Below are 16953 nucleotides of genomic sequence, written 5' to 3'. Positions count from 1 at the left end.
TCCCCAAAATTAACTACCCACTAAACCTTCCAACTTCCTTAATTACTCCCTAATCAGCAGTTATTTCACTAATAACTGCCCAACTCAAAAAATTAAATTAAATCATTTACTTCCCTCCATTTTGCAAGTCAAAAACCCGACCCGTCATGCTTCCAAATCGGGTCTGGGGGCAAGTTGTTTAGGTCCAATTTACTCCAATTGGACCAGTCCACAAATGATTCAATTATAAAGCCCAAGTCAAGGTTCAACCCTCCAATCTATGCCAAGTCAAGTCAACAGCCTGGTCAACGTGGCAAGCCCAATTGACCCAAGGCCCATTATTTCCCTTATTATGTCAAGGTACAAAAGCAATCAATCCTCTCTCTCTACATTCATTCACTCCAAGTCTCAAGCAATTAATTCTCTTGCATAGCTTTCTCTCTCTAAACACTGTACTGACTTCGGCATCGGAGGGGCCTTCCTCGGCACAACCCCCGGGGCCAGTTTACGTGTGTTTGCTGTGCTGGAAATCCTCGGCCCAGTCACCACTTGGACCGAGTTCAGTCTTCAGCCCCCTAGAAAGGACCTGTCCGAAGGTCCCATTGTTTTCACCCGAAACAAAAATTAACCACATATAACAAACAAATTTTAATTAAATATCATACAACAATACCTATCTATCTGGCCTTAACATCTCCGATCCCATACTCAAATTACACAAACGAATTTTAATCAAAGCATGAAACCAAATTACAAAAGTCACAAGTTTCTCATTGTTTTTCACATCAATTTTTAATCACATAATAAAAACAGGAGTCATTAATCAGCACTGTTGTATCAGTAAAATTGCTGGAATCCATCCTCAACACCAGCCTCATGCATTCAAATTGTACTATTAATCTCAATAAGAGAAAAAGAAAAGAAAAAAAAAATAGAATGGTCATTTTCACATAAGGAGAAATAGGAATTATAAGAGAGAAATATCACCAAAAACATTCCCAGGAATTCTATTGCACAATTTTAGTTTCAAACCAAGTTAAGGGAGTACCCACTGTAGCCTGGCCATCCTAACCCCCTTGCTGCCTATGAGACCCAACCTTTCGATTCCTGCCACCGGTACCACTAAACCACTTTTACCCAAACCTAACCAAAGTTGACGAGCAAGGGCATAGAATTCAACAAACAAGGTCATTTTATCTAGTTATACATCCCTAAAAAGTATCCAAACATAAACTTAATCAAACAATTTGTAATCAGCAAAATAAGTTAAAAATAGCATTTCAGATTGATTTTGCCAATTAATGGAAATAACATCTATCTATCTATACTATATATTAAAAGACGTTCTTTTAAAGGAACGGTGTCACGTGGCACTCTTCAACGTATATGACACCATGTCACAATGCCACGTCACTATTCAAAGTGCATGCGACACGTAAGCTTGCAACTTTATTTAACAAAATAAATACATTATGGTTGTATCTAGATTCGAACCCGCAACCTCCAACAAATAAAGGTTACACACTTAGGCCCTGTTCTTTTGAGCTTCTGGGCAGAGCAGAGCAGGAGTCAGCAAAGCAGAGCATATTAGATTTTATTATTATTATTATTATTATTATTACCGCATTATTATTATTATTATTATTATTATTATTATTATTTTATTATTATTACTACTGCATTATTATTATTATTATTACTACCGCATTATTATTAATATTATTATTATTATTATTATTATTATTATTACTACTACTACTATTATTATTATTACTATTATTATTATCACTATTATTATTATCGCATTATTATTATAATTATTAAATATTATTATTATATATTAAATATTATTATAATAATAATAATTATTATTATTAAATATTAATTATTTATTATTATTATTATTAAATATTAATTATTTATTATTATTATTATTAAATATTAATTATTTATTGTTATTAAATATTAATTATTTATTATTATTATTATTAAATTAATAATTATTATCTTTAAATATTAGTTATTATCTTTAAAATCTTAATTTTTATTATAAAAAATCAATTATTATTATTATTATTATTATTATTATTATTATTATTATTTTTATTAATAATAATAATTATTATTATTATTACTATTTTTATTACTATTATTATTATTATTTTTAAATATTATTATTATTATAATAATAATTATTATTAAATATTAATTATTTATTATTAAATATTAATTATTTATTATTATTAAATATTAATTATTTATTTATTATTATTATTATTATTATTATTATTAAAATTAATAATTATTATCTTTAAATATTAGTTATTATCTTTAAAATATTAATTTTTATTATAAAAAAATTAATTATTATTATTATTATAATTATTAAATATTAATTATTTATTATTATTATTAAATATTTATTATTATTATAATAATTCAATATTAATTATTATTTTTAAGCAGAGCAGGGTAGATCAGAGCAGAGCAGAGCAGAGCAGGACTCAGCAGAGCAGAGCAGCTCTAAAGAACAGGGCCTTACCATCTCAACCAAATTTTATTAGTGTTTTAAATTTTACATAATTAACATTATATATTCCTTTCAAATTAGAGGTTATTTAATTTATTTATTATTCACAAGATTAGAAAATAAATACATGTGAGGTAAAAAACAAACTGTAACATCTAAAGCAACGCCCGGATCACGCACTAGCATACAAAAGTTGAACATAATTATCAAATTAAAGAAGTACAAACTAGCAATGAAGTACAAACTAGCAATCCGAGGCCGGGACACACACTAGTTTGCAATTAAAACATTGCTAGCATTTGATTCAAAATAAAGGAGCAATGAACAGCCATGTTAATTTTCCCACCAAACAAAATCATAAAACATGAATCCACGTAATAGAGTTGATCATTCCCACAAAAATAAATTAATCAGGACAATCTCTTAACAAATTCTTACCCCAAAATGGCATAATGTCGGGAATTCAGGACAAAACCACGCATCGTTTATTACAATATTAAATGTTTCATATATCCACTTTTTTGCACTCAATTATATCCGAGTGATTCAATTTTACCCTAACAACTTCAAAAATACTATGAGATTTTCAAATTGATAAGGAAAAAGTAATCGAAATGCACAAATTACCAGAATGAATGGATCAAACTCATTACAAACGCATCAAATATAGCAAGAAAAGCTAAAGATGAACATAAATTTAGAATCAATTATAAAATTACAAATGATAGAAGATGAATGGCCTTACCCGATACCACTCCCAAACCCGATAATCCGACCCATTTCCTCATGAATTAAACAAAAACATGGTGCTCCTGCTCATATTGGGTTTGCCGCGAGGAATCAACGGCTATTGTTGACAAAATTAACTGAAGAAAGCAGTGGAGAAAAAGAAAAGCATGGAGAAAGGAGAATGAAAGCAGTAGTGACTAATGGCACTCTTCCTAAACAGCTGCCATTTGCAAGGGGCATAACTGGAAAAGCACGTAGATATAGAAGAAGGTTGTGGGGTGAAAGTTATTCGGATCGGATTTGACTCGAATATTACCACCTAGAGTCCATCAAATATCGGATTTATGGATTGAATTTTACCAAATACTCGTATTTAACAAGGACCTTGACCGTATCTCAACCTTTACAATTTCTTTGGTTCGATATTTCTGGGTCATAAGTCATAACACTTTAAGAGTGAGGGGAAGGGTAAAGGATCCCACGCTATTAAACCCCTAATCTCAAGGTTGAAAGTTATAATCCTTACCAAACTTGGTTAATTTATGGATTGGATTGGTTTATGAGTTTTTATAGATATATTCTAAAAACAAAAAGATATTATGGTGACAAATCTGACAATGAGTAATGAGGAGGAAGCCCCAGTTTCTCACCGTGAGAAACAATTTTGTTTCTCATGGGAGCATTTTTGTGAATAAATCAACAACTTTTTCAACTTTATTCAACTGTGGAGCCATTTCAACTTTATTCAACTGTGGAGCCCATAATATTGAAAAAGTTGTTGATTTATTCACAAAAATGCCCCATGAGAAACAAATTTTGTTTCTCACCATGAGAAACAGGGAATTTCCCATGAGTAATAGCCAGATAATTAATATTATGAAAATATTAAATAAGACGATTTTAATAAGATTCTGCATAATTATGTATGTTTTATTATAATTATAAATAAAAAATGATAGCTAAAGTATAATTGGTAACTGGTGTTAAAAAATACGTACTATTAGAGTACTCCGTAAGTGTTTATATTACGAAGTAGTATATTTTATACTAGTACTTGTGTAATTATGTTAGAATAATAGCGTGCCAATGTTTGGGTTTGCAAAGGTTATTTTTTTGGTGCAATAGAGGGCAAAAACCTTTTTTTCTATTTTGTGATGGAATAAAGTTTTTTTTATTACTTAATTTTTTTTTAGAGGAATTGAGACTAGGGTTCATTGGCCATTATACTCAAAAAAAAAAAAAAAAAAAAAAAAAAAAAAAAAAAGGAGTTGAATTTATAATTTCGATTTTTGGCTGGATCCAAACTAACTAGCTTGTCCTAACTTGGACTGGATCATATTTTTATTTTTATTTTTTTTGGATGTTGGTTGTAGTGGTGATTGGGACTACACTTGGCAGGGAGAACCTGTGTTCGATCCCCCACAACAATAATTGGGAGGGGACTGGAACCTAATCACCCAGACTGATCCCCAAATCCGGATTAGCCCAAAGGGTAAATCGGGTGGAATACCAAAAAAAAAATGGACTGGATCATATTAGACTTGGTGAATATAAGGATTTGATCGGATTTTATATTCAAAAAAATAGAATTTCATATCAAATTGTAATTGATTGGATTTGGATAAATTCTAAATCGAAAATTAAGATTATTTCACCCATCAGTAGAGGGGTGACAAACTAACAATGTCATTTCACTACTCATTATTAACTGCAATATATAACATCATTTCTCTTTTTAAAGGGTAAATCTTTCAAACAAAACAAATTCAAATAAATTTAGACAATGACAAACTCTTGTAAAAAAAAAAAAAAAAAAAAAAAAAAAAAAAAAAAAAAAAAAAAGTAAAGTTTTGACACACTCACATATAAGGTCTTGATGAGAAATTTTTAGAGAAATATAGATTAATTGAGATATAATAAGTTGAAACATATATGACATGTTCCATACACTACAAATAAATTCAAATAATATAAGTTGAAATAATATAATTTTAGATATTCCCTAAGTTGTTTTTGTTTTTGTTTAAGGTTGAGTAACACTAGTTTGATATAGTGTTTTTTCGGCAATTTGAATTTGTCATTTACGCGATGAATATTTAATTAAGTTATACAATAATAATGGAACCTATCAAATTGGTTTGAATGTTGTTCCCTTTAAATTGTCATGTCAATATTCTAAGCAAACTGCCCCAGATGATATGCTAGAGCCTAATAAGAGTATCATTTCCAATGATTTGTAAGCACGTAATTGCACTATAAATAAAATGCCTAGCTACATGCTTATCAATGAAGAACAAAAAAATTGAGCAACTTACAAGCTGCGTGCTATAGCGCAAACAAGGTACATGCTTGATTGAAAAAGAGAATAGCGCAAACAAGCTACAACTAATTTATTTATTTATTTATTTTTTTTTACTACAAATTACAAGATGTTGTAACTCACCATTGGAACACTTTGTAGTTAGGGGTGTAACTGAACTGAGCCGACCAATAAACTACTCGGTTGAAACTCGTTCATGTTTGTTTATTTAATAAATGAGCCGAATTTGAACAAATTTTAAAGCTCGCTTAATAAATGAGCTTAAACATGAACATAGATATACCCGTTCATGAACTACGTGACTCGTTTACTTATGTTCATGAGTTACTCGTTTGATGTGATAAGACGTGATATCTCAAAGACGCAAATTGCTTTTATGTGAAATGTAACTTTGATATAAATTGATCATTTTATAACTTTTTTTTTAATAAATTATTCACTTTTTTTTTTTTGAAGGAAAGATCAATTCATTAATAAGAAGCCATACGGCATTTACAAAAGAGATCAGAAACGATAAATACTATGAAAATTGAATCAAATAACAATTCTAATTCTGTAGAACTACATTCTAGATTTTATAATTATGTTTTAATTTAATTATTATGCTAATTTTGAGATTTTCAAATGTCAAAATTACAAAGCTCATTGTAGCTTGTTTATAATTAAGCTTGTTCATGAAAAACACTCATTTAATAAAGGAGCCATTTCACGAACCGTCGTGAACACTATAGTATACTAAATAATGAACCGAAATGAACAAATTTTTGTGCTAGCTTGAAAGCTCAAGATCGTGCTCGGATACACGCACACTAGTTAATAATTAAATTTGGGACAAGTATATGATCGTTTAAATTGAAAGTAAGTAATTTCTTTTTTTTTAAAAAAAAAAAAAACATATGGACTAAACACACGTTACATACATGTACACATATATACCTGAACACATAGGATAAACAAAATGAGTGTCTTCGATATACAAACTACAAGCACGTAAGAAACCCTTTGTAGTTTGTACATGCAGTAATAAACATTAATTAGCACCATTGCCACCAAATTCACTCGAGTTTCAGGATCATCGTCGTCATCACGAATTCTACTGGTAAGCAACTAAGCACAGTACATCTCAAATGTTTGCCATTACCATTATCAAATTCTCTGTGATTGTCTATCTCTGTTTTTTCTCTTTTTGATATCGCTAAGAGAAGCTTCTCTCTAATTTTCACCTGCGTATTTTCAAGAATTTGGCACAATTATTCGCTGAAGCTGCTCATTACTCATTCGCTCGAGTTTCAAGATCATCGTCGTCGATCATCAAGAATTCTACTGGTAAGCACAGCACACTCAATTGATCACCATAATATCAATTTCTCTGTGATTGTCTATCTCTGTTTTTCCTCTTTCGAATATCGCTAAGGGAAGCTTCTCTCTAATTTTCACCTGCGCATTTTCAAGAATTTGGTGCAATTATTCGCTGAAGCTGCTCATCACTCATTCGCTCGAGTTTCAAGATCATCGTCGTCATCAAGAATTCTACTGGTAAGCACAGCAAAACTCAATTGCTTGCCATCTTCATTCAATTTCTCTGTAATTTTCTATCTCTGTTTTTCCTCTTTCTAAAATTGCCAAGAGAAGCTTCTTTTTAATTTTCAATTTGGCGCAATTAACACAGTACATTCGCTGAAGCTACGCATCACTCGTTCGCTTGAGTTCAAGATCATCGTCGTCATTACTCGTTTGCTCGAGTTTCAAGATCATCGTCGTCATCTCGAATTCCACTGGTAAGCAAGCACATTTCAATTTTTTTTTTTTGCCATCTTCATCTCTAATTTACGAATTATTGATTTGTTTTGTGATTTTAAGTTATTAAATCAATCTCATATTTCTCTGACGTTATTATAGTGTTTATCCCGCAGCAACATAGATCGGAGTTCATCTTCAAAAATTCTGGAAAATCCTCCAAAAAAATAAATCAAAATGCAGCAGGTATGTAATTCTTGTGCTGTTGAAGAAGAATATGTAGTAATTGTGAACTTTTGAATTGTTAATTTTACAATTAATTGGCTGATTGCATTCGATAGCATGTTTTTGGTGTTTCAAAAGCCGTTGAATCGTTGATTGTAACTTTCTAAGTATGATTTTGTTAAATTTTGTGTGAAGTTGCGAAATTCCAGTAATAATTAAAGTACTAAGGGCCTGTTCACATTTACTAAACCGAGTTGAACTGAACTGAACTGAATAGAGTTGAAATGAATATTTTATGAGAGAAGGAAATTAGGAGCTGATCTGAATTGAAATTAAGCTGAAGTGAACAGACCCTAAGTGAATAGAAATCAACTTTATAAATTTAGCTCAAATATGATAAATTTTTATGAGTAATTGTCTAATTTTATTTAATGGCTGCTTTTAGTTTTAATATATATTAACAAAATCGGTTAAATAATCTAAAAAAAAATCAAACAAAATAAACGAAATTCTAAAGATCACCATTGTTTTTTTTTTTTTTTTTTTTTTTTTTTTTTTTTTTTTTTTTTGTGACAACGGTCCAAAGAATCACAAGTTGCGACAAATAAAGGTAGTTAAAATTTTACGAATGATATGTCGGATATAAGGATGATGATGTGGCGGGTAAAGAAATGGAAAAAAGAAATTAAAAAGACAATATTATACACTAGGAAAGCAGGGATTCCTAACACAATAAGATTCGAACCATAGCAAAAATAATAGTATGACTTATATCTAAGTACCCAACCAACTGATCTATTTTAGGTATTTGTAAGTAAAGTGGTATAGTTTCTATAAGACCTAGTTACATGATATTGGGCCGGGCCTGTACTTTACAATGGCTACTAATTTAAATTCTAAATTTTTCAGTTTTAAAAAGCAATTTAGTGTTCATTTGTTAGCTGTTTTTTTTTTTTTTTTTTCCGACAGACATTTGTTTGCTATTTGAAATGAGAAAAATAATGGAATTAAAATGTAGAAACTTTATTGGTGGTGTTAGTGTGTTACTTTTTTTTTTTTTGTTTGGCAACAATTAGTGTGTTACTTGCTTTGTACTAATTAATAATTTTATGGAATGTAATGAGAAAATTAATTTACTTTAGGTTGGAAGATTAGGGCAAAGGATAGATTGGAGGTCTTGATCAGTATATATAGAATAAGTACATCATCATATAACAAATTTGTGTGAATCAAAGAATACAAAACCGGTTATGATCATATATCACATATAAGTAAAGTTGTGGAATGTAATCCGTTAAAATAATTATACCACAAGATGATTTTTTTTGCTGATTCTGATATTGAAAACAGATCGGAATCAATAGAGTAATTTTTTTGATTTTTTTTTTCAATTTATAATAAATGAAGGAGATTTAAATACCGAGAATGTACGGTTCTTTTTCGAAATTATAGTGGCTACAACTACAAACATGTATAGCTCTATTGTTGTGTTATTAATACCCGAAGTATATCATGTGAGGCTCGATCTAACATTACTACATGAATTTCTATATTACTGATTGACATTTCAATCCACCAAAAATATAGTATTAAAATTAAATTAAATAAATTATATTGTAAAATTATATTATAAATCACACAAACTAGAAATTTAGATTATAGTGTCTAATATTTAATGATTGATATAGAATATAAAAGGACAATTATCTTTACAAATTTTATGTTTTTGAAGAAATCTTTACTAATATATACTAATTTTCTTAGATTTCCTTCCCTCATTTATTTCCATTTCTATGATTCATCATTGTAGTAAATTTTTTTTAAAATGATAGTAATATATCAATCCTATAAAATCAATCCTATAAAATCAATCCTATAAAATTAAGCTCAAATAATCAATTTGATAATGATATATAGATGTGGTGGTGAAATTGTAATTAATTCAAGTATACCATTAGATTATAATTAGATTAGTATTCGTTACAGACTTACAGTGAAATTCTAATTTAAGTACGGAGTATATAAGAAACGAGTTAATAAAATTGAGCCGAATAAGAACATACTTGTTGTGGACTTTGTGGATGAAATATAAATTTCTTTACATTGAAGTTGACGCATGTCATGTTGATATTTGATAAAATTAGTTGTGGTGGTGAAATAACTGTAATCAATTCATGTATGATTTGGTAAATTTTTTGTGTCAAGATAACATTATATTAGCATTACATTGACTAATTAAAGTACGGAGTATGTAAAATTAATTTTATTAATATAATAAAGCTCAAATAAGATTATACGGAGTACAAATTTTTTTGACAAGAAAATTATACTACTGTAATAAGTTGTCTAGTTTTATTCGATATCCATGTATAGCTTTATATTTACGTACATTATTGATGTTGACTCATGTCATAATTAATGATATTTGGTAATGTTTAGATGTGGTAGTGAAATTACAACCAATCCAATTATAATTTGGTCAATTTTTGTGTGATGATACTACTAATGAGAAATCAATTCCCATAGGAAATTATATTTCATGGAAAATAATTTCCATAGCTCATTTCCTAGGAATTAACCTAAGTTTGTTTGGTTGATAATATAGGAACTCAAATTTCCTAGGAATTGATTTCCTATATTTTATTATGTAGTTAACATGATTATTTTTCATTTAAGTGCTAATAATGCAAGTAGGCCCCACAATAATTGTGGAAAATGTGACTTACCAAGGGGGCTTGATAAGTGAATTCCCATATTCCATGGGAATTAAAACTTCCCTTGAAAATTCTATTTTCCCCAATTTGATAATTTTGTGTCAACCAAACAACACACTCATATCTTATTTCCAAGGAAATAAAATTTCCCATGTCTTTTACCTCCAACCAATCAACGAAATTATAATTAAAGTAGGGATTATATTATCTAAAAATTGATGATTTTATAATTTTAAGCTCATAAAAATAAGATTATATTAGTAATTTAGTATGTATGTGAGACTGTTATGCACTATTGAAATATTTGCTTGTGTGTTATAGGCAAAATTGGTTGAACTAACTACTTTTCTCTTGTTACTCTAATGAATTAGCTTATTTAATTTGTTTTCAAAAATTTTAGGGTGATTGTTCTTCCAATGTTACAAGAAATCCTAATTTGCTTGCAACAAGCTCTATGCCTCAACTCCAACGTGATACAAGACAAGTAGAATCACCAAAGTTTTTTAAGTTTGTCTTGCATCAACCACAATCCTATTATCTAACTAAGGAAGGTGTAAGAGTGAATAAATGTTTCAAGGGTTCATTGGTCAATTTTCAAGTTCACGGAATTTGGCCGGAAACAAATCGGAAAAAGCCACTTCAACCAAAACACATACCAGATGATTTACTTCAAAAAAAAGGAGTCAAGAAAGCCATTGTTGAGAAGCTGGCAAACCCTTGGACAAAAAACATGGAAGTCATTCTTGGCTAGTGAATGGATTAGGCATGGATCCCTTCAAAGAGAGCTTGATGCCCTTTCTTATTTCATGAAAGGATGTGAGTTGCAAAGAATAAACAACAAAAAAATCCAACAAATTTTTAAAACAATGGGTAAGTTTATTTATTAATTTTTGGTAGATTTTATTATCATTTTATTATTATAATTACTAATATAAGATTTTGTTGTTTACAAATTTACAGTTTTGAAGCAAAGGAAGAAGAGAATTTTCAAAAAAGAGAAGTCATTTTGGTATGCTACAAATGCAAAGAGGTTAAAAGGCCACTTGGAGTCAAAGTTAGGGGGTAATGTTACTCTTGTATGTTCAAGATACAAAAAAGGCTAATTTTGGTGGAGATTGATATCATGTATGATAGTCAAAGTGGCAAGCCAACAAAAGTAAAAGTTGGTAAACACCGAGGAGATCTTAAATCAACCTATAAAGAGGAGATTTGGTTTGGCTTTCATAGAGTTGTATCTCTATTAAGAAGGGCAAGATGGATGCATTTCATGAAGGGTGAGGTGAAGATGAGAGGTTGATTGATTATTAGGTGAGAAATTGGTTTTCTGTGGTACTCCTATTAGTTTTCTTCCAAGTACATTTTATATGCATTGAGGTATATTGTACATACTTTCCAATAATTACATACTTTCCAAGTACATTTTATATGCATTGAGGTATATTGTACATACTTTCCAATTATTAAGAAGTTAAAGATAAACCAAATATTACATACTTTCCATATGATAAACTCTTTCTTTTTATTACTACTTGTTGGAGCTTTATGATATGAAATTTTGTTAATATTAATCGTGTGTGGTTATCTTGAAGATTTTTAAAATGTACGTAAGTTTGGTTTATGTTAATTGGATATCTTTTAATGATTGTAATTAAGAAGTAAATTTGTCCATGCATGTACTCTTAATGTGGTGGTCAAGTATACTTAGTGTATGTTGATTTAAAGTTAAATGTATTTGAATGATATCGGTTAGGATTTCCCTTGTTAACATTATTTGATAGCTTTGTTGGTTGAACACTTGATTCTTGAACATGGATTGTGTTTATTGCTATGTTGGCCATTTTCCTTATAAAAAGACCTAAATGAAGATTATGGCTTTTATTGGGTCATTGGACAATTGACTATCGGGTTATGAGTGCAAGTGGCCATAATAATAAAATTTAGTGTAAAAAAGAGAAAGTATACTAAGTACATTATGAAAATTAGTATGATACATTGTGTTATTACATGCAATGTATCAAATCATGTATGCATTTTTTTATATATGAAAGTTATTTTCGTTATTTCCAAATAAAATTTGGGTCTTATTAACAGTAGAATGAATTGTGGGTCTTATTAACTCTAAAATTATCCTAATTAACCAAAAAAAAAACATAAACATATATAATCTTGAAAATATATTTAGAAAGTCTAGTTGATTTTGACTTATAATAAACAAGGAAAATTTGTGAGAAAGGTCCTTTTAAGTAGGCCTTTTTGTTGTAAAAGGTCCTTTTATAAAATAAGGTGGCACAAAAGGTCATTTTATCACACTTAGGTTGTGGCGAGGGTCCTTTGACCGGATTTCGGCAATTGGCTTTTTTTCAACCAAAAAAAGTCATGTGCCTTGCACGAAAATCTATTTTCCCCCCTTTTCCCTTTATTAAACCCTAATTTCTTCATCATCAAGCTCAACACGAACCCTATTTTGAGAAAAAAAAAATCATTAACCTCCGATTCTAGTCCCTCGTATTAAAATTGAAGACAATTGAAGACAAATCGAGCAAGGTAAGGGGGAAATAAAGTGAGGAAAAGGGGAAAAAAAGGATTTTAAGTGGTCATGTGCAACACACGTGATTTTTGTTGGCCGAAAAAAAAGTCAATGGTCGGAATCCGGTCAAATGACCCTCGTCACAACCTAGGTGTGATAAAAGGACTTTTTGTGCCACCTATTTTATAAAAGGACCTTTACAACAAAAAGACCTACTTAATTAAAAGGATCTTTCTCACAAATTTTCCTAAACAAAATTGCTCAATTGGACATATTCAATTTAAATTTTCAGGCTTAAACAAAACTCATACGGGTTTATAATAGGCAACATCATTCTTCTATTTTTGGAAAATATTATCTTGTGTATCAAACGCACAATGATACAATCATGGGCGATGCAGGGGAAGGTGGTTATTAGAGGATTAGGAACGAATCTGTTCGTGTTCCAATTCTTTCACTGGAAGGATATGGAGAAGGTGATGTTGGGGGGACCGTGGTGTTTTGAACAAAGTCTATTGATTTTGAACAAAATTTCTGGCAATGAACAACCAACTGATGTGAAATTTACCCATTCTCCGTTTTGGGTTCGATTAGAGAACCTACCTTTTAACTATCGATCTAATGCTCATGTGACAGCCATTGCTGAGAAAATTGGAGAGGTTATTGAAGTTGAGGATGATGATTTGGGGATTGGGAAGAATAGACGTGTGAGGGTGATGCTTGATGTGAGTAAACCCCTTCGCAGATTCCAGAACGTGAGAAACAGGGAGGGCAACATTGTGAAGATAGGCTTGAAATACGAACGCCTTCCGTTCTTCTGCTTTATGTGTGGTGTGATGGGGCATAGTGAGAAAGATTGCATTAACATACCGGAAGATATACAGAGCAGGGGGCAGGGATGGGGACTCTGGCTGAAAGCCTCGCCAATGCGGGGTAAGAAGAATGAAACAAAGGAGCTGTTAGTTCTAAAGGCGGCAAAAAAACTTTCTTTCATCACCAAATATAGTGATAAGGAAAAGGAGATAATAGGAGGTAATATCGAGACTAATGGGGATGGTGATGGTGATAATAGTGAGGGTGGGCAATTTATGACAGTAGTGCACGGGAGTAGTATGCTTAGTAAGGGTGGGAGTGAAAAGGTGACTGTTGATCAGCTTGATGGAAATGGGATGTGGACGAAGGAGGAGGGTCAGCAAGGGAGTGGTAGGGGTATATGGGAGGAGGGGTCTAATACGCCCATGAGTTTTAATATGGGGAGTGGAGGGCAGTCTAGTAGTGTGCTGAAAAAAATGCAAAAAAATAAAATAAAACCTCCCATTACAAATAGGGCAGAGGGGAGTGCTATGCAGGTTGATGAGTCTGGTGGAATGAAAAGGAAGGGCAGGGGGGTGGGGGATGATCTGGAGGGACAGGAGAGGGTGGGTGAGGTGAAAAAATTGAAGATGGATGAAGTGACTATGGTGTGTGCTCATGATGATAAAGTAGCGGAGGTTGGCTTGAACTAACCCCGCGAACAACAATGAAAACTTTAGCATGGAATTGCAATGGGCTTGGCAACCCATTGCGTGTGAATGCCCTCCAAGATTTATGTTGGAGGGATCGGCCAAATATCGTTTTCTTAATGGAAACAAAAATTGATTCACAGAGACTTGAACTTATTAGAAATAGATGTGGTTTTTCGAATGGGTTATGTATTAGTAGTAATGGGCGCTCGGGTGGTTTGGGGTTGTGGTGGAGAGATATGGCTGTAAATGTCCGATCTTTTTCAGCCCATCATATTGATAGTGAGGTGCTTGATGGGCATAATGTCCCGAGTTGGAGAGCGGTTGGAGTTTATGGGTGGCCGAAGGCTTCTAATAAATACCTTACTTGGGACCTCATGAGAAGCTTAAGTTCTTCATCCACTTTACCTCTATTGATGTTTGGGGATTTTAATGAAATTCTTGGGATGCATGAGAAGGAAGGTGGGACAACTCGAGGGGAAAGACAAATTGATGCATTCTGTGAGGCCTTGGATGATTGTGCTTGTCGTGACCTTGGTTTTAAAGGCAATATTCACACTTGGCAGAGAGGTGTGTCGATGGAGACGTTGGTGCGTGAGCGTCTTGATAGATATGTTGCTAATGGTGAATGGTGTTCTATGTTTCCTTACTCGGAGGTGTTACATTTGCCTTTATGTTACTCCGACCATGCTCCAATTTTACTGAAATTTGGTGAGGAAGATGTGAATAAGAAGCATGAGAAAATCTTTCGGTTCGAGGCTTTGTGGCTTTCTCAGGAGGAGTGTAAGCAGGTGGTTTCGGATGCATGGTGTGTTAGCGGGAGTGAGCCTATACATGTGAGGATTGCTAGGGTGGCTGAGGGTTTGACCTCGTGGTCTGCAAACACGTTTGGTGCGCTAAAAAAGAAGATAAAAAAAGCTGAAAATTGTTTAAAAGAGGTTCAGGGGCAGCGTTTGGATGCAACGAGGCTGAAAAAGTGTAATGACATTGCCCAGGAACTTGATGATCTTCGAAGGATTGAGGAGTCATATTGGCACTCTAGGGCAAGAGCAAACGAACTTCGTGATGGGGACAAAAATACCAAGTACTTCCATCACAAGGCTAGCCAACGAAAAGCAAAGAACGAAATTAGAGGTCTCTACGATGAGAATGATGAGTGGAAGAGCTCGAAGGTGGAGATGGACGCGATTATTGCTCGGTATTTTGGTGATCTTTTTGCTACTAGTTCTCCGGACGATTTTGACAGAGCTCTGGAGGGGATTAGTACGAGAATTTCGGGGGACATGGGTGATAGCCTTGATCAAGAGCCTACGGGGGAGGAGATTAAGGAAGCACTCTTTCAAATGCACCCAAACAAAGCTCCGGGCCCGGATGGTATGCATGCCATATTTTTTCAGAAATTTTGGGGAATTTTGGGTAACGATGTGATCCATTTCGTGAAAAGCTGGTGGCATGGGGAAATTGATCTTTCGGAGGTAAATCGTACTTGCATTGTTTTGATTCCAAAATGTGACTCACCTCAACGTATGACTGAGTTTAGGCCTATTAGTTTGTGCAATGTGCTTTATAAGATAATTTCTAAGACTCTTGCAAATAAACTCAAACCTTTCCTAAATTCTATTATTTCGGAAAATCAGAGTGCTTTTGTTCCGAAAAGGTTGATTACTGATAATGCCCTCATTGCGTTTGAAATTTTCCATTCGATGAAGAGGGGTGGGGAAGGTAGAGATGGCAATGTGGCTCTTAAACTCGATATGAGCAAGGCTTACGATAGAGTTGAGTGGGTTTTCATTGAGAAAGTCATGCTGCAGATGGGCTTCCGGGTAGCATGGGTGGAAAGAATCATGAGGTGCCTGTCTAGTGTCTCTTTCTCTTTTAAGTATAATGGTGCAATTTCGGGCTCGTTGGTACCGTCTCGTGGACTCCGGCAGGGTGACCCTATTTCACCATATTTGTTTCTGATTTGTGCAGAGGCTTTCTCAAGTTTAATCACTAAGGCGGCAAATGAGAATTCTATTCACGGGGTAAGTGTTTGTAGGGGTGCTCCAAGAATTTCTCACCTTTTCTTTGCGGATGATAGCATCTTATTTGCTAGAGCAAGGTTGCATGAATGCTCTAAAATTGCTGATATTATCAGTATTTATGAAAGAGCTTCCGGTCAGAAAGTAAATTTAAGCAAAACCGAGGTGGCTTTTAGCAAATGTGTTGATTCAGAGAGAAGAAGGGAGATTATTGAAACTCTTGGGGTTCGGGAGGTGGATAGGCATGAGAAATATTTAGGTCTTCCAACTTTGATTGGGAGGTCAAAAAAAGCTGTTTTTACTTGTCTTAAGGAGCGCATATGGAAGAAATTAACAGGGTGGAAGGAAAAATTGCTTTCTCGCCCGGGAAAAGAGGTACTCATCAAAGCTGTTGCGCAAGCGATTCCCACATATATGATGAGTATTTTCAAAATCCCGGAAGGTTTAATTGATGAAATTCAAGCAATTTTAGCTCGATTTTGGTGGGGCTCTAGAGGTTCGGAAAGAAAAATCCATTGGCACCGATGGGAACTCCTCTGTCTGCCGAAATCTATGGGTGGAATGGGGTTCCGAGAATTGAAATGTTTTAACCAGGCATTGCTTGCGAAACAAGGGTGGCGTCTCTGTCAGGGAGGTAACACCTTACTGCAACAGATTTTGAAAGCTAGG

Source organism: Chenopodium album, chromosome 18, assembly GCF_948465745.1.
Source record: "Chenopodium album chromosome 18, dcCheAlbu1.1, whole genome shotgun sequence".
NCBI classification, from domain to species: domain Eukaryota; kingdom Viridiplantae; phylum Streptophyta; class Magnoliopsida; order Caryophyllales; family Amaranthaceae; genus Chenopodium; species Chenopodium album.
Note: the sequence above shows the minus strand (reverse complement) of the source record.